A 19,720-nucleotide genomic window follows, 5' to 3' on the forward strand; every position below is an offset into this window, starting at 1 on the left:
CGCCACTGTGTAGCTCTGCAGTTAAGGCAGCCCTCTCCTCGCCCCACCACCCTGCCAACCCCTTCCTCCTCTCAAAACCTTGAGTTTGGCTCTGTCCCCTCATGATGATGGCCTGGAGCAAACTGCTGAACCCTTCCTAGCCTCAGTTAGCTCATCTGCAAAATGGGAAGAGCGGCAGTAACAACCTCATGGGGTGGTGATGAGGACTAACAAGAATCAATATACATAAAGCACTAAGAAGAGAGTCTGGTTCCTAGCGAGCACTGCAAAATATTCCTCAACCAGCTGTCTATCCGGACTTGTCTTTTGCTGGTGCCTCGGTCTGTTCGGGATGCTATAACAAAATACCACAGGCTGGGTGGCTTGTAAACAACAGAAGTTTATTTCTCACACTTCTGGAGGCTGGAAGCCAGAGACTGGGGTATCAGCACAGACAGGTGAGGGCCCTTTGCCAGGATGCAGACATCTCACTGTGTCCTCACATGGTGGAAGGGGCCAGGGAACTCTCTCTATGGTAAGGGTACCAGTCCCATTCACGAGGGCTCCACCCTCATGACCAGGCCCCTTCCAAAGGTCCCACCTCCTAATAGCATCACTTTGGGAGTTGGGATTTCGATACATGAACTCGGCGGGGACACAAACATTCAAACTGTAGCAGCTGAGAACCATACTAAATCCTGCAGGTTGAAATTCTTAGCCCAACATTTCCTGGAACATGTTGGAACAGGGAAGGGACCCCTTGAGCGCTGCTCAGTCCATTTGGGAAGCACCCCATCTCTTGGTCCCTCTGGGATGTTCCCACTGCACCCTGACATGGAACAGTGGCATCGGCTAATTATAGCCCGTGGGCCAAATCTGGTCCCCTCCTGTTTTTGCATAGCCCATGAGATCAGAATGGTTTCTGCATTTTTAAATAGTTGAAAAAACAAAAAAACTGAAATCACGACACACGAAAAGGATATGTAGTTCTGATCTCAGTGTCCATAAGTGCAGTTTTCCTAGAACATGGCCACACCTGTGTTTACACATCTATGGCCACTTTTGCACGGCAGTGGCCTCAGACCACATAGCCCTCAAAGCCTAAAATATTTACCATCCAACCCATTACTGAAAAAAGTGTGCTGATTTCTGTGTTAGAGGTCCCAAGAGATCCAGAGTAGCTGTTTTCTTTTTAAATTAATTTCTATTGGCATATAGTTGCTTCATAATGTTGTGTTAGTTTCGCTGTACAGCAAAGTGAATCAACTATATGTATACATATATCCCCTCTTTTTTGGATTTCCTTCCCATTTAGGTCACCACAGAGCATTGAGTAGAGTTCCCTGTGCTACACAGCAGGTCCTCATTAGTTACCTATTTTATACAGAGTATCAATAGTGTATATATGTCAATCCCAATCTCCCTATTCATTCCACCCCCTCTTCCCCCTTGGTATCCATACATTTGTTCTCTACCTCTGTGTCTCTATTTCTGCTTTGCAAAATAAGATCATCTCTACCATTTTCTAGATTCCACATATATGCGTTAAGATACGATATTTGTTTTTCTCTTTCTGACTTACTTCACTCTGTATGACAGTCTCTAGGTCCATCCACATCTCTACAAGTGACCCAATTTCGTTCCATTTTATGGCTGAGAAATATTCCATTGTATATATGTACCACAGCTTCTTTATCCATTCCTCGGTGTAGCTGTTTCATAATTAGTGTTTCCTAGATTTATTTGGCCACAACTTCCTTTTTCTTTCAAGTGACACCTGTTAACATTCTGAGCGATGGGTGACAGCAGTGCTGCCTGGGTTCTCCTGGACCTTTTGCTTCTGTCTTCCACATCCTAGCTCTGGAGGCTCGGCTTTCTGAAGCCCTCCCTGTCCAGACATTCCCTTCCCTTCCCGCTCTTTCACAAGCCCTAGCACTCTGACCCGGGTCCCTCCTCCTGGTCCCCTGCGGCCCATCTTTCTGTCGGACGTCCACTGCCAGACTAGCCACGTCAAAGGGCCGCATTAATCACCAACGTGCTACAGCTCCATCATCCCTAGGGTCAAGTCAGCCCTTTGGCCAAGACTTCAAGGCCCGCTGTGGCCTGGCTCTGCCCAAGCCTCCCTGCCCCCTCTCCATTGCTCCTGACACACCGGGGACCTTGGTTCATTCTAGTCCCTGCACTTTAAATGTTCACTCTCACTGACCAGCCAAAGTCCCCTAGGCCTGAGTGAGGGAAGTTATTGTTTAATGGGCAAAGAGTTTCAGTTTAGGAAGATGGAAAAATTCCAGAGATGAATGGTGGTGATGGTTATACAGAAATGTGAATGTACTCAATGCCACTAAACTATACACTTAAAAATGGTTAAAATGGTAACATTGTATGATATGTATATTTTACTGCAATTTTTTAAAATTAAAAGATAAAAACTAAATAAAATTGACAGTTACACAGGAAATAAAAAAAAGTCTCCTAGGCCTGGCTCAATAGCCCTTTCCTCCAGGAAGCCCTCCCAGACTTTCTGTGTCCCTCTTCAGAGGTGCCTTTCCCATAAGGCTAATGGTGCTTAAGGTTCAGGGCCCCTCATTTGCGTGGGCCCTTTCTAAGACCTTGGGAGGCATGTGCTCTAACAGTATGTTCTCGTGGTCATGTATTTTAGCAAAATTTGCAAAAGCAAGATATATTAACTTCAAATGATTAAGAACACTACGTCTTCCTACTCCAGCTGCCCACCACTGGGCTCCCTTCCCCTCCAGTCTGAGGCCTTCGAGAATCAGCAGCATTTGAGGGATCAGGCCAAGAGGAAGTTCAGTTGGAAATACATTCAGTTTGGATCACTGGAACATATTTACCTGGTCCACAATGACTTGTGTATAAAAATGCCACGTGTAGCTAGGTTTCCCCGGGCTACAAAGTGGCAGGGAAGATCGAAACTGAGGCTTGTCTGACTTGATCTTTAGAATCTACTGTATTGGCTTTCCCATGCATCGATGGTCATGGACAGGCCTTGGATTCCTTAAGCAAAGGCAGGTTAGTCTATTTTCAGAGCCTTGCCAGCCTCTGACACTGTTTCCCACTCTCCGTCTGTTCCCATGTGCTTTCCTGCCTCATGGACCCCCCGAGCTGCCCGGACTTCCCCAGAGTAGACTCCACACCTTTGTCTTGGGCACGCTCTTCCTGGCCTGAAACGGCCTAGCTCAGCCATCTGTGTGGCTCTTATTGATTTCTTACTGGATTGGCATGAAATACTGACACCCATGAGGATTTGAGGAAGCTCTGAACACCCCACTGTAGTGTGGACGTGGAAGACAGCTGGCTGAGTGTCATCATGCAGAATAGTTAAGATCAGTCCGTGCCTGAGAAGGCTGGGAATGCCTTGCAATCTTACCCCTGATAAGTGAAAAAGCCATGATAGAGGTTTCCTCACATATGATAATTTAAGACATTATCAGTAATGAGGTGCGAAGCTAAAAGAAACATTTGAAATTAAGCACCCCCCCCAAAAAAAATCAAAGTTTGGCCAACTATGAAAGAAGATTGACACTATTTCTGTTTTCTGTAGAAATGATTTTACCAAAGTAGTTGAGATAGGAAGGGGAGATCAAAATTCAGCCAAAAATGTAGGAATAAGAATGTCATCCAGGTGGGGCAAGCAGTGAATTTTTAAAATTATGTTAATTTTTATGGATTTTGTGATGTCTGTAGGGTTTTTATCTTTTTTTTTTTTTAATTTTATTTATTTATTTATTTTTGGCTTTGTTGGGTCTTCGTTTCTGTGCGAGGGCTTTCTCTAGTTATGGCAAGCGGGGGCCACTCTTCATCACGGTGCGCGGGCCTCTCACTATCGCGGCCTCTCTCGTAGCGGAGCACAGGCTCCAGACGCGCAGGCTCAGTAGTTGTGGCCCACGGGCCTAGTTGCTCCGCGGCATGTGGGATCATCCTGGACCATGGTTCGAACCCGTGTCCCCTGCATTGGCAGGCAGATTCTCAACCACTGCGCCACCAGGGAAGCCCTACCTTTTTTTAAAACAAAAAAATTTTTGAAATGTTTTTATTATTTGTAATTTGCTGTGATTTATTTCCTCATTCGAAATAAAGATTCTCTTTTGTGCTTAATTTTTTTTTCATAATGTTGTGTTGCTTTATGAAGGAGGGCTCCCCGAATTGTATAAATTTTAGAGCTCATAAAATCTGCATCTGCCCGTGTCCCTCATCCCCAGGGAGGACCAAGCTCTCCCTCTCTATATGGCTGTCTTGTTTTGCCTGTTCCGCCAGGCGACCCCGACGGGGACATGGCTCAGAGCCCACGCTAAACTGATCCACCGGCCTGCGGATCTGTTACATTGAACTGCAGGCTCAACTTCCCCCCAGCACCCCGCCTCCCACCAAATGATAAGCTCTTCGCAGCGGAATCAGTTCCTAATCACCGTGTAAAGTGAGAAGTCTCTCCATGGAGACTCCCTTCTGGAAGTCCTGAGAACTTTCCAGACATCTGTTAAGGGGAAAAGGATTTTAGAAGCTGATTTGTCTCACTGATTCATTGATAAGAGCTCTTTAAAAATACATCTGTTTGGGACTTCCCTGGCAGTCCAGTGGTTGACTCTGCCCTGCCACTGCAGGGGGCACAGATTCGATCCCTGGTCTGGGAACTAAGATCCCACATGCCGCATGGTGCAGCCAGGAAAAAAATAAAATAAAAATGCATCTGTTTATTGGAGGCACTTTGTACAAGATATAAAAACCAGTAGCACATGTCACATGTAAGTGAAAATAAAACCAGTGAATAAACGCTCAAGCAGCCCTTGACGAGGGACATTATTTTCTTTTCAGCAGCCAGCATCGTTATTCTGAAGCCATCCAGACATCCTGGGACATAGAGAAGTCCCCAGGAGAAACCTGGCTTCCTTCACCTTTGGGTCCTGCTTTGTGCCAGGCCCTGAGGGGAAGCCGCTGGGAGACTAGCGCTACAAGGTGGAAGTGCTGAAATCCAGCCAATACCAGCTGCTGTGCCTGAAAGCCTTAGTGCTCATTCACTGCCCCCTGGCCAAGGCCTTGGGGGTGGGGAGAGTCACGGTACCTCTGCTTTATAAATAAACAGATTCCCTGGGTATCACACAGGTATTAACACATATAAAATACAACTCTGCTATAAACTTTAGTGACTTCCAAGAAATTCACCTGTAAAACATTAAATCATTCATATTAGTCCATAATTATCATTTTAATTTACCTTCTTCAATTTCAGAATTGTTTTACAAGGTATGTTAAAATTTTTCTCCAAATAATATGGATACTTTGTCATCTTGTTTACTAAAATTTTTCTTTATTAAGGGAGAGATATTGAAAATTCTCCCAATTTTATTGGAACTGTGCTCTACAAATAATAAATTTCTATCCATATGGAAAAAAAAAAAAAGAAACCTAGCAATGGCCCAGCCAATAGTAACTAAGAAGTGGTCTGGTGGTCAAAGGCTTATCTATGGGCAGCAGAGCCCCTGGGTGTGACCGCTCACCCAGACCACTCCCCAGGGCCAGGGCCCAGGTGCTCAGGGCAGGAGAAGCCCTGCAGGGATGTCTCCTGGGAAGCCTTCCCACCAAGAGTCCCGCCTGCCCCCCCTCCAGAACAAGTAGGGTTTGGATGGGCAGGGAGCTCGCAGGAAAGGCCTTCCTATTTTTTTTTTTTAACATCTGTATTGGAGTATAATTGCTTTACAATGGTGTGTTAGTTTCTGCTGTATACCAAAGTGAATCAGCTATACCTATACATACATCCCCATATCTCCTCCCTCTTGCGTTTCCCTCCCACACTCCCTATCCCACCACTCTAGGTGGTCACAAAGCACCGAGCTGATCTCCCTGTGCTATGTGCCTTCCTATTTTTTTTTTTTTAATAAATTTATTTATTAATTTATTTTTATTTTTGGCTGTGTTGGGTCTTCGTTTCTGTGCGAGGGCTTTCTCTAGTTGCGGCAAGCGGGGGTCACTCTTCATCGCGGTGCGCGGGCCTCTCACTATCACGGCCTCTCTTGTTGCGGAGCACAGGCTCCAGACGCGCAGGCTCAGTAATTGTGGCTCACAGGCCTAGTTGCTCCGCGGCATGTGGGATCTTCCCGGACCAGGGCTCGAACCCGTGTCCCCTGCATTGGCAGGCGGATTCTCAACCACTACACCACCAGGGAAGCCCTGCCTTCCTATTTTTAACAGTCCAGATTTCCTAAGGCAGTGGGTGTCGAGGTGGGAGAGTGGCCTTTGCTCCCCCCCCTCACTTCTTTTCCTCCTTCCCCCATTCCCTCTCTCCCCTCCTCTCTTTCCCTCCCTCCCCTCCGCTTCCTTTCTTGCCTCCTGCTTCTCCTTTTTATTTATTATACTCCAATCACTGTGTTTCACAAACACAATATTTTGATCAATTCAGTAGATTTTCACATAGTCAATACATTTAAATCAAGTAGAATCAGGCAAAAATTGTCCCAGTTTTGCCCGGAGGGAGCCCTATTAATCTGGTTTTTATAACCTTTGACATCATCTCAGTCCCTGAAGTCTTCTTTGGCATCAGTTGGTAACAGTCCCTAGAATCAGTCATTTCCCTAAGGAGTACTGGTTCCCTTTAATGGGAACTTGCATTTAGATACCAAAATCTGGGTCCTAGGGATGTTCAGTGCTACGAGGGTGTTATTGCTTCTTGGTCTCTTCATTGGATCAAATCAGGAAAAATATCTTAAAAAATCATACATGTATAATAATGCCAATTAAAATGAACAAATGAACATATCTCTTACCTCTTAAACTGAAAATCTTGGTTCCAAAAAAAAAATTATCTTTCCTCACTTCCATGCCTTTGTTCACACAGACCCTTCTGCCCCTAAAGCCCACTCCCCAGAGAAATATTTCAGGCCAAGTTCAAATCCACCCCTTCTGATCTGAATTGAAGATCTCCTTTCCGGTTTCTTATGACTTGGCTTCAAGTGTGTGCTCTGGTCCAACATAGAAAGGCTTCAGCAGCTATGTGCCCATCTTCCTTTCCTCCCCCCGTTTGAGGGCAGGGACCCCCATGAGGGCAGCCCCATGCTCAGTGGCTGGGCACAGTGAGGATGGCAGCCCCTGCTCTACCTTCTGCCATCACCCAGTGTCTGGAGGACTGGACGTGCTCTCTGGCTGTCGAGGAGGCAGGTACCCCTCCAGACCAGTGTGGGCCCCCTGCAGTAGCCCACCCAGGAGCAAGCAGAGCTGCTTGTGGGCCACCCCTTCTACCCATAGCATGACAGAAACACACTGCCACTGGCAAAGCCACAGCGTCCTGATGATCAGGACATTCAGAAATCCATAATGCTGGGCCTACCTCCTGGAGGCCTGCCTAGTGCAGCTGGGGAAGGAGGAGAGAAGGACCAAAGTCAAGTTCGTCTGCTCTTGCTAGCCAAGAACCCAGACATGCAAAATGGCAATAAGCCCTATCTTCTGCCTTGATTCACATCTAACACTTTCACATCCATATCCCGTTTGCATTCCTATAATGCCCTTGGGAGGTGGGCAGAGCGGGGACTAGTATTCCTCTTTTATAGATGGGAAACTGAGGTTTGGAGAGACCTCCTTATCCAGGCAGATATCTCTGAGCCTATTATACGTGACATAGGTTGAGAAGATTTGGGGGCACCCTAAAGAGACAGAGGGGCTGCATTTTGACTGCATCACGGTCACTCCAAGTGACTGACCCTGTTGAGAGGCAGGCGAGATGGACGGGTCCTGAAACGAGCTTCTTCACCCCAGACGCCCTTCACCCTCTGCTTTCAGGGACTTTGTGGCTAGTTTGAAACCTGCAGAAACTCTCCTGGCCCACCAGAGGGCGACTGTGAGCCTGGGGAAGAATCCTCAGTTTTGATGGTCTCAGGGCCAACACCCCCTGGGGCAGCAAAGGGCGGCCAAGATATGGTCCCATCTGGCTGCTCCTCACCAGAACAGCTCTGAATTGTCTGTTTTCTAAATTGGGTCTCCTATTTCACTCCACCAGACAATGCCAGCGTAGTGTGGACATCCAAGGTCACAAAAGTGTCCTCTGGTAGATTTGGGCAAAGATATGTTATGCTTGGGCTGCAGAATGGCTATGAGTTTAATTTTGTTTTAATTTTAAAGAATTGGCCATTGGGAGATTTTAGATAAGATTCAGAATTTCTGCTTTTGGAAAACTGTCGGGTCTGGCGATCCTGGGCCTACGTATCTGCTCAGCAACGTGTAGTAGGAGCTAAGTTGCCAGTGTCCCCTTTAGACTGTTCCTGGGTCTCATTTTCCACAGTCTCCACCACTCCCTATTGTCTTAGACCCAGCCTGCTTCAGTCATTATGTCACCTGCCGGGCTTCTGGAGGTATTTGATTTTGCTATCCCAGGCATGTGTTGCTTCAAGAAGCAGGTCATGAATTAGAACATGCAATCATTGTTACCCAGGGAGGTCCAGAGCCTTGGACTTGTCAAAGATTTCGTCTGTGACCACGCTGAGCTGTGGCTTCCATCTACCAATCCTCTGATTCCTTTCAACCACGTCCTCTTCACTCAGGAAGGAGGCTGTGCATTTCCCTTGACCTGCCCCCCAGAACAGATGTGGGTCAGCACAACCAGCAAGGCCTGGCTTCAGGAGCCTCCAGGGTCTCCTATGTGGCCTGGTTGTTGGGGACTGTTTTAAGCTCCCCCAGCTTGGTAAATGCAAAGTTAGGTCTCTCCAAGATATGCTGGAAAAGTTACACATTGGTCAGTGGCCACTGCAATGGTTACTAGACACTTTACCACCCAGGGAATTCCCTTTGTCCACTGCCACCTTGGCTTGTTCTCTGAACCAGGCCCCAGGAGAACATGAAGGGTGGCCACTGGGTGGGTGAATGAGGAGTGGGGTGGGCAGCCCCCGCCTGCCACAACCAGAGAGAAAGCCTGGACGTAGCAACAAAGACCCAATGCAGCCAAAAAATAAAAAATAAAATAAATAAATTTATAAAAAAACAAAAACAAACATGGGAGAGCATTTTGCACAAGTGGAAAGAATGGTGTTGGCGGCTCCTGGGGGAAAGCAGTGGGTGTTGGAGGGGTCTGATGCTCTGGGCCATCTGCAGAGCGAGAGGAGTCCGGCTCCACTGGAGCGCGGCGCAGCGCAGCGTCCGTCTTCTGGATCTCCCCGTCCGCACAGAGACCGTCATGCAGCACCTGGCCAAGTTTCACATCCCAGTCACCAAGGGTGTGGGAAATGGGAAGATGAGTCCAGCCCGTTATGACTCATCACCCTTCTCTGTTTAGAGTCCTTGAAAATGTCGGCTTGTTTTCTGCAGAACGTAGAGCAATCCTCTCACAGTCTGCTAATGCTTTCTTTCCTCTGAGCCCAGCAAGGCAGATTCAAGTGAACAGATGAGGCCTGAGAGTTTATGTGCAAAGCCCCCAGCTCAGGACGATGGGGGATACGCTGGTAAAGGATGTGTTGAAATCAACAGGCCCTACAAGCATCCTTTTATTATTCTTGATAAACCGAACTGTGGGGAGGGGTAGCCTGACACACGGTTGACTATGGCAGGCTGGGCTTGTAGCTGCCTGCTCCCCAGGTAAGACACGGGGAGGGGGCAAAGCCAGGCCTCCCTCTCCCAGGAGGACATGCAGAATATTAAGGGGTCTCTTTTTTGGGAAAGTAAAGGACCGTCATTGATGAAGACTGGGTAGACTCTCCTCTGAGTCTGTGCAGAAGGGCTCACAGCAAAGGGCGATGCGGGTGGACGGGTGAGCAAGGATTGGATAGTCTGCACAGTTCTGGTTGTGAGGAAGGTTAATCAGACCCAGACACTGGCCTCTGCAATCAAAGCAAAGGCGACACAGTGACTAGGACTTACGTTTCTGATGAGTGTCCTGGTGATGCCGTTGCTCCTGCCATTCCTCCCGGAGCCCTTCGGACTAGATCTTTCCCGCAGAGAAGGTCAGTTCAGCCCCTGATACGTTAAGTACCTACCCCTTCAGATATACAATCTCGTCTGTATTCCAGCACTCCTTGAAGAGGGAGAGAGTATAAAGGTTGAGACTAGGCACCGGAGCCAGTCCCTGGGTTTTGAATCTCAGCCCTGATCCCATTTACTGGCAATGCACCTTGGGTCAATTATTTAATCTCTTGGTGCCTCAGTCTCCTCACGGGTAAAATAGGGTGATGGTTGCAGCAGCAACCTTATAGAGTCAAGATAAGGATTCGAGGAGTGACGTCACAGAAAGCACTAAGCTTAGTGCCCACGTGTAGAGATGATGGTGCAAACACCAGCTGCTGTTATTCTATCCCTCTGCAGGTGATGACTTGTAGCTGAGCAGTTTGGGGAAATTAGGCCTCGGGCATCAAGGGCCTCTAGGCTCTGACCCCAGCCATCCTCGTGTTGCCCTTGGCAATCGTGTGTTTGCCTCAAGACTGAAATAAACATGGTCCCTGAAGAGACTTATTCTGGTTATTTATTCATAAACAAATAACAGTCATTTGTTTTGCTGATGAAGCTGGAGGCTGATTGGGCTCAGCCTGGTTGTTCTTGCTCGGAGTTCTGACGTTCAGTTAAGGCCGGGTGCTGGGTGGGGCTGGGGTCCTCTGGAAGGCTCCGGCACTCACGCGTCTCACGTCCAGGCTGGGAAGACTCACAGCGGGGGCTGCAGCACCCAGGCTCCTCGGGCATTGCCCTCAGCGACGTGGTCTCTCCACGTGGCGACCTCAGGCAGCTCAAGGGTCACAGAGCAAGGGTCCCAAGAGAGGCCAGCATTAGTCGAATGGCCTTTTCTAACCCAGTCCAGAAGCCACAAAGCATCCCTTGCACCTCATTTTGTAACTGAGCAGGACCCTATGGGGCCTTCCTTCCCCCCATATCCTCTGCTTTAGCTCCTCTCTGAAGTACCTAGATAACAGTATTTGACGCAAATTTCCGGAGTTGTTTTGCAGATGTGACAACCCCCCATCAAATGGAAGATGTTATCTACTTGATGACCATGAGCACATTGCCCCAGGCCTCCCGGAGCCTAAGGACTGACAAAGTTAACCCCTGTGACCCCGCCCTGTTCCCTCATCATCAGCCCATCAGTGAATTGTGCACGATCTGATTACCTACCCTGCGATCCCCCTCCCTCACCTCGCTTTTAAAAAGGCTTTGCCAAAACCCTTCTGGGAGCTTGAGGCTTTTTAGGGCATGAGCCACCCGTCGCCTTGCAATAAACCTTTCTCTGTTCCAAACTCCGATGTTTCCGTTTGTTTGGCCTCACTGTGCATCGTCACTGTGCGTCGGGCACTCAAACTTGTGTTAACAGTTTTATTCACTGAGGCAGCCACGAAGGCCCACCTGGGCTCAAGGCAGGGGGAGGGGGGGGCGGGGGGGGCGGCACGGGCTCCACCTCTTGGTGGAATGAGTGTCAAAGAACTTGTGGACATGTTTCAAAACCACCCTGAGGCTCTGTCCCCACTGCCCCTATTTCTTTCTGCCACCACCCTCGCTGCCTGAAATGCCACCCTGCCTACCTGTGCTGCTCAAATCCTGCCCATCGTCCAAAGTCCTCATCAAACTCACTCTCCAAGAGTGAGCCCTGCCCCAGGCCACCCCTGAACCCCACAGCATCCTCTGCTCTTGACCACAAGTCATTGGTTTTATGCTCACAAATTCCAGTTATGTAAACAAGCAAATGAGCAATAACACCAAAAAGGTGTGTATACAGGGGGAAAAGGTATGTACAGGAGGAACTACCAAAATGATAGTTATGTGCTGGGGATCGTAGGTAGTTGTTATTTCCTTATTTATTTATTTATTTATTTATGGCTGTGTTGGGTCTTCGTTTCTGTGCGAGGGCTTTCTCTAGTTGCGGCAAGCGAGGGCCACTCTTCATCGCGGTGCGCGGGCCTCACGCTATCGCGGCCTCTCTTGTTGCGGAGCAGGGGCTCCAGACACGCAGGCTCAGTAGTTGTGGCTCACGGGCCCAGTTGCTCCGCGGCATGTGGGATCTTCCCAGACCAGGGCTCGAACCCGTGTCCCCTGCATTAGCAGGCAGATTCTCAACTACTGTGCCACCAGGGAAGCCCTCCTTCTTTTTTTATTTTTCAGTATTTCCCCAAACTTCTACAAAGTATATCTAAAACTTGAATAATCAGAAAAATATTTTTTTCAGAGCAAATACCTTTAAAAATAAATGGTAAACCTTCCTTGCTCTGAATCCAAAGGACTCAGCTATTAAGCTATTAAAATCTTTTTCCTCCAAAGAAGCAAACTGAGATAATTTCAAAGTTTACTCTGTATAAAGGTGAAAAAAATACCACAAGACAGATCAAAGATGAACATATAGATTGAAATTGGAGCAGTATATTGAAATTGGACTTTTGTGGTAAAAAAGTCATGGTCAAAGACACAATTGCCTTAGACCTAGAAGCACAGGTTTCCTTCCAGATACAGCCTCCGCTGTTTGTCCTTCTGTGATTTTCCAGGGCTGGTGCAGCGGAGATTGAGGCCACGTCAGCCTGGACAGCAAAGCTTTGGCTGCAGGGCGTGCTGCAGCCGGCTTGTCATGACTTTTGTGGAAAACAGGAAATTACAAAATGCCCTTGAGTGAAGCCCGTTGTGGGAACGAATGTGCCTCTCTAGGTGGAGAAGGAGAGAGAGCATTCGTGTTTCTGTCCAGACAGAAGGAGCTGTGGACCTGGAGGGGTCCATAGTCTAAATCAAGCAAGGGTGCAAACGGTGCTAATTTCCCCAAGCAGGGGGTGTGATTCTCAAACTTTAGACTCCAAAGTTTAGCGTGCTAATCATCTCTCTCAGAGCTTGTTGAAATGTGCATTGCCAGCTCTGTGCCGGGTAGTTCTGATTCAGGGGTTCAGAGTTGAGCCTCTGAATCTGAATCCTACAACGAGTCTCCCAGCTGATTCTTCGAGAATTTCTCTGTTTCATTCTTGCAACGTCAGGTACAATCAGAGTCAGGTTCCACACGCACTTCTGCAGGCCTGCTGCATGGTAAGCATGGTGCTACTTGATTTCACATATTCTCTTCTGTATGCTCCTCCTGGAACTTCGGAATTCAGCGTTCATATCTCCATTTTATGCGTGAGAAAACTATGGCTCAGAGTGGTGGGGTGATTTGTCCGTGGTCACATAGCTGTAAGCAGTGGAGTTAAGATTTGGAGCCAGGTCCGGGGAACTTGACAACCCAGAGTCCCTCGTGTCCCCCCTGGGAGAATATCTCCAAGGTCCCATAATTTTTGAGTCTCACCAGCCAAGGAATTGATTACTGGATCTCTCTCTTCCCCATCCTCCATCACCCTGGCCACATTCCCATGTAGGAAGCCTTTTCCTTCAATTATCCCATAACCCCCACCACCTCTGCTTCTAAGATGCCTCTAAGATGGTAGCTTTTGTCTTGTGAGCAGCTGAAGGGTTCCTTGCTTGGAATCACAGGTGGGGAACCCCTCCTCTGAATGGGGGAGTGGAGGCACTGAGGGGACGGGGAGCGGAGTGGTAAGAGGGGAAATCAATTCTTTTTTTGGATATCTTTATTTTTATGCTTATGTTTATTTATATTTATTATTATTTTTTAATTTACTTTTTAGCCATGCCATGTGGCATGTGGGATCTCAGTTCCCCGACCAGGGATCGAACGGGAACCCTCTGTGTTGGAAACATGGACTCTTTTAACAGATTTTTTTTTTAAATTAATTAATTAATTTATTTTTGGCTGCGTTGGGTCTTCGTTTTTGTGCGAGGGCTTTCTCTAGTTGCGGCAAGAGGGGGCCACTTTTCATCGCGGTGCGCGGGCCTCTCACTATCGCGGCCTCTCTTGTTGCGGAGCACAGGCTCAGTAATCGTGGCCCACGGACCCAGTTGCTCCGCGGCATGTGGGATCTTCCCAGACCAGGGCTCGAACCCGTGTCCCCTGCATTGGCAGGCAGATTCTCAACCACTGCGCCACCAGGGAAGCCCCGGAAGCATGGACTCTTAACCACTGGACTACCAGGGAAGTCCCGGAAATCAATTCTTGATAGAAATACTGCAAACCCAACCTCCCCACACTCACATAGATGCTCATTATCTTTCTAAGGAGTATTCTCAGAAATCAGAGAAATTGCTGAACAAGAAGACAGATTTTTAGGAGAGTTACAGTCGACTGGGTATGTATATTGATTAACAATATTGTCCTTGCTCGCTTGGAGATGCGGCCACTGGGGAGGCGCAGGAGTTTCAAAGCGTGGTTTGCTAATGGTGGCAACGTTTCTCCCTTCTTCTGTAGACACTGAGAACGACTATCTTAGTGTTTTAACTGGGGCACAGGGAAGGGGGACATATGCTCTGATCATACTGGACAATTCCGCCTGACGGTCGATACTGATGGAGCCCAGGTCACCTCCTGGGAGTCAAATCCAGAACGTCCGTTTGGCCAGTCCGTTGGCCCACTGGACAAGAGCACCCTTCCCAAACATCAGTTAATAAGAGAGGGGAGCAGACTATTTCCAAGAGGAGGGCCATCCTGGAAGCTGAACAACTGCCCTAATGATGGAGGTTTGGATGCAGGTCCATCCGCGCCCTCCAGAGACCTGGTACTTGTGGCTGTTCCTCTGTATGGGGTCTCGTTACTGTGCCAGCCTGGACCGCACCCTCTCAAACAGGCCAAGTTCAAGCATCATTCCCTTCAGATGTTGTTATGGACTTAATTGTGTCCCCGGCTCCCCTCAAGTCATATGTTGAAGATCTAACTCCCAGAACCTCAGAATGTGACTGTATTTGGAGATGGGGGCCTTTAAAGAGGTAATGAAGGTAAAAGGAAGTCATACGGGTGAGTCCTAATTCAATATGAGTGGGGTCCTTGTAAGAAGAGGAGATTAGGACACAGACACACAGAGGGAAGCCGATGTGAAGACACAGGGAGAAGGCAGCTGTCTGCAAGCCAAGGAGAGAGGTCTCAGACAACATCATACTTCAACCCCAATGTCTGCCATGGGCGTGGGTTGCAGGAGTGGCTGCTTCTCTAACCCTGCTCAATCTGTAGGGGAAACTCAGGGTTCCTTGCTGTCACGCCATCCCAAGGGCAAGGATGAAACGCCATTCTGGAGTCTGTGGGGTTCTATGTGCCAAGGCATTAGGAGCCAGATCTTTTAGAGGAAGGGTCCAAACCCTTCTAGGGCCTGGCCTCCCTACCTGGGGTATGCATACCATGGAGGGTGCAGAAGTGTGGCCCAGGATAGAAGGGCACTTCTTCCCAGAGTGGTGTTGGTAGTGGGCTGCCTTGCTTTATATTAACACAAAGTTGTATTATGGAGTAGAATAAAATACTTAAAAATAATGTAAACATTAAAAAATATCAAAAGAATTAAACATTTTTTTAAATTCCCATAAGAACAGAGTGTAAACTATATACTGAACGTGAAATGTGTGCCTTGAGGCCAGTCATTTACTGAAACCCAGGGGCACGTTCACTCTTTTGTCATTGGGTCAGCAAGAGGGCAGGACATGACTAAAGGGGACAGGCACGCTGAAGGATGCTGTGCTACAGGGGTCTCTTATGAGATTCTGGCATGAGGGATCCCAACCTCACCTCTTCCCATCAAGGATGTTGGCCTTCTATATTTCCCTTGAAATAAGTTTTCCAAGGGGGCTCCATCTGAAGGGCTTGAAGCATCATTGTCCCTGGGGGGACCGTCTTCAGGAATGGCCAGCATAGGGTCCTGTGTTCAAGAACACACAGAGGAAATCTACGGAGCACCGACGTCCATGGTAAAGACAGGGGCAGACACCGGAAGGGGAGGTCCACAAGGACTTCGTTACTATGTGCTAGGCTCTTTCATATACATCACCAAGTATGATTTCCACAACCACCCAGCAAAGAAGGCAATGGTTTCCTAAGTTTAAAACAGGGAAACCGAGTCTCAGAAGGAGTTAGGAGCTTCCATGTAATAACTGATTGTATAGAGACCAGTTACAGAGGGACCACTCCCCAGGCTCAAACATGAATGACCTCATTTAACTTCACCCTCACAAAGTGGAACTGGTCATCATAGTTAAGGGCAGCTACCTTTTTTTTTTTTGAGTGCTGACTCTACATCAGGGATGTTTTCCTTTTAGCAACTTCATATGATAGGTCAGAAGAATATAGGTTTCAAAATCAGATGATCCCAGTCTGGAAGAGCAGCTTTCCTACCCTGAATTAACCTTGGGTAATTCAAGTTGCTTCTCTGATCATAAGTTTCCTCATCAGGAAAATGGGAATGATAATTGTTTCTCTGGGAATTAAATGACAGCATGTATAAAATGCTTAGCATACAGTAAGTACTTAACAAATGGAACTGACTTTTAGGTATCGGTTCTCCTAGGGTTTTACAAATGAGGGAACAGAAGCTCAGAAAGGCATCTCGATTAAGTCAAGGTCATCTGACCACAGGCAGAGCCAGGACTAAATGCTGATCTGTTGGATGCAAACGTCAGGGCTCCTTCTCCCCTATGGACACAAGATAACTGATTTTCACAGGGCTGGTCCCCAGGCATCAGGAAATGCATACATTCCCATTAGCCAGCTGTCTGATTGTAGGGAAGCACGGAGTGCACTTGAGGAATATTTCCTTCCCAAACAAATCAAATATTTGAAAATGTTGCCACTTTTAATGTTTTAATGTGAACTTCAGTTATCTAAAAAATTCACTGACATGGACCAGTTCCAGAGCCTTCGATGCCAAAATTCAGAGCCATTATGGTCTTCCTACACGTCAGGACTTACTAGAGCAATAGCTTCAGAGTCTTGGAACTTTGTCAATTTTAGAAACACTGTTCTTTCTATTGTGGCCGGACAGGATAATTTAAGGACATTTTCCTTGATACCATTTCATTTTCCATTTAAATCTTGGAAATGTTGTCGAATTTGAATGATACTGCACACAAACCACCCTAGGACTGCAGATTTTGAGTCTGTGCTGTGATCGGGTGGCCTGGCAGTGTAAGTATTTGTTGGAGAAAAATTAACTAGCAGGGCAGTATATTCAGAGTGGCTACCTTTTTCATTAACCCTGTAAGTAAATAAACTGGAGAGAAATGCAGTCCTCTGAATCACAACTTACAAGCGGTTAATAGAACTATTTCTGTTCAGGCTAATTCAGGTTCCTACTATTTTAAAAGCCCTTTATTTTACCATAACCTTGTCTATTTTAAATTTACATCTTAACTATCTAATGGCCGGAAATTTGCTGTAAATTTCCAAACATATTTGAGTTCAGAGACACATTATACTTCAGGCATTCATTACTTGAACGTTGTTCAGAGATATTAAATACAACTGAAAAAAGAAGTGACTGGGAAATTAATCATTTGGAATAAGACTATACTAAAGATCATATAGAATCAACTAACAGCTTACCCACAATATCTCTTTTGGATAAATGTGAAGTCATTGGTTCCAGAACAGTTTTCCAGGGTAAGTTTTTGCTTGACAATTTTCCTTCTCCTCAAAGCTGCTACATGTCTTAGGCTGAGCCATCCCTGAAAATATAGCCTTAATCCAAATCCAATTCGTAAATCACATCTAAGGCCTTGGATGTTTGGCTTTCTGATGTCCTAAACCCACTTCGTAGGTTTGCAAAGACCACAAGTCAGGTTATTACAGTTCATCTCAAGTGGTGGCTTAAAGAGACGGAGGGAAAGTACAGGAGACCCAAGTTACCTGGAACCTAGGCATCAACCCCCTAATTTACTGGGTACATATTTTATGTAAAGGAGTAAGATTGCATCATAGATACTCTGATTTTCTGGTTGGAATCTGGGGAGGTTCAGCTAAACCCACACAGTGATTAAGAAGATCCTTCAAGCTGATGCAGAAGTGGACTAGAACGGAATCTCTCCCAGGGAAGGTCCTGCCTGGGACTTTATTTCTGGGTCCAAAGCCACACTGTGACCTTACTGAGCATCTAGTGAGAAGGTGTATCACCTTGGTCTTTCCTGACAGGTTTTCCCTTCCAGAACTTTCCTTATGGGCAATGGAGACTGTTATAAAAGTCAGTTCCATAATGCATTCCCCCAAAATCACCCAGTCATTCTCTGCTTCTACACTGACAAGGGAAAAAATATTTGAAAGGTTGTATGAGGCTTTTCGCTGCAGATCCGGACAAAATCCAACGGGGCCTGACGTTTTAGAAAGGCTGCCACCAACAGAACTTTCCCCAGAAGTTACCTCAAATGTGACCTTCATCAGCTACACTGAGAAAAATCTGTTCCAGGTACACTGTCAGCCACAAGAAGGGACTGAATTTTAGGCACTGAACTTAACGAGAAGAAATTTCTAACTTTGATTCAGTTTCAACTCAGACTCCTTAAACCCCCCAGTGGAGAGGGGTCGAGGACCCCCAAAGGGAGAGAGGACGGCTCAGGAGAGTGACTACGCCTTGAACACAGCACGCCGCTCTTCCAGGCTTTAGAGACCCGAGCCCCGAAGCAGAACTGGGGCTGCTGCAACGCGGAGCCCGGCTCGGCTCCCACCCGGGCGGCCCAAGGCTGCCGCCACCTGCCAGCCCTCCCGTGTCCACCGCGGCGCGTCCCGGGCGCCGTGCCACCAGGAGGGGCGTCCCGGTCCCGGCTGGCCAGGCGGGTCCCCTCGCGGAGGGGGCGGCGGGGCTTGGCAGGACCCCAGCGAGCAGATCCTCCGCCTGTGGCCGGCGGGCTGGCTCCGCGGCCGGGGACCCACCCGCGCGACGCCCCGGCACCGCCGACCGCGCTGCGCCCCAGCCCCGCAGGCGCCGCGGCGGCGGGTGCCGGGATGTTCCTGCAATGCTTACCTGGCGAGGCCGTCCCGAGCGCTCGCTGCGGCGCGTGCCGGCCAGGGGCGCGGGGCGCGGAGGGAGCTGCGGGGCGCGGAGGGAGCTGGCTCGGCGGGCAGCGACCGGGCTGCGGCTGAGTCAGAGCCCCGGCGGCGCCGGCGAGCGCGGGCCAGCCGCCGAGAGGGGGGCTCTGAGCGGAGCCGCGGCCGCCCTGGCATTTTAAAGGCGAGGCAGCTGGAGGCTGTTCAAACGGAAACGCAGGGAGAAACTTCAGCCCCCAGACCAGAGCGTGGATAGCGCGGAGGGGGCCCAAGAGCCCCTTGCAGGCGCACAGACCAGTCTGGGCTTCTCTGATATGCTGTTCACAAGCGTTCCCACCAGATATTTCCTTCATGGGAAAGCAGATACCTCTCTCAGAGCATCTGTCTGCATTACGCTTCATAGCGAGACAAACGTTTCCATCAAAGTTAGGAGCAAGACCAAGAGGCTGGTTTGGAAAGTCTGGTTGATGCAATTAGACAAGAAAAGGAAAAAGGTGTAAAAACGCTGAAGTTGTGCCTTTGTAAAACAAACAAAAAATGGGGGGGGGCGGTTTTTAAAAATTGGGAAGTAGAAGAAAAACAATGACTATATGCAGCAGATGTGATTGTTTAGATGGAAAATCCAAACTGAAGATTGAGTGAAATAGTAGGCTTTTCCAAGGAACTGGCAGGTTACAAAATAAACATCCCAAACTAACAGCGTTCCTGTGTATTTACTAACCAGTTAGAAATGCCAGTGGAAAAAAATATCATTCTTACTACTAGCAAAACCATAAAAAGCTAGGAATATAAATTTACCAGGGAATATATTCTACTTTGTTAAAAACTTCTACTGTCTACTGAGGCATCAAAGAAGACTGGAATCTATTAAGACACAATCCTTATTCTGGGACAAAAATACGCCAACACTGTAACCTTGTGACATCCTCTTTACCTGTAAATTCAATAGAGTCT

At 47.8% G+C, this 19,720-nt stretch overlaps 1 protein-coding gene across 1 annotated transcript in view; it reads right to left on the minus strand.

Moving 5' to 3' along the window:
- Positions 1-18,840, minus strand: part of CTXND1 (cortexin domain containing 1) — a 55,494-nt gene extending 36,654 nt beyond the window's left edge. The window contains exon 1 of the mRNA XM_036841276.1: positions 18,744-18,840. The gene's annotated coding sequence lies outside the window, so the exon portion shown is untranslated. The remainder of the gene's footprint in view (positions 1-18,743) is intronic.
- Between the last annotated feature and the right edge of the window lie 880 nt (positions 18,841-19,720).

Source organism: Balaenoptera musculus, chromosome 2 (genome assembly GCF_009873245.2).
Source record: "Balaenoptera musculus isolate JJ_BM4_2016_0621 chromosome 2, mBalMus1.pri.v3, whole genome shotgun sequence".
Taxonomy (NCBI): Eukaryota; Metazoa; Chordata; class Mammalia; order Artiodactyla; family Balaenopteridae; genus Balaenoptera; species Balaenoptera musculus.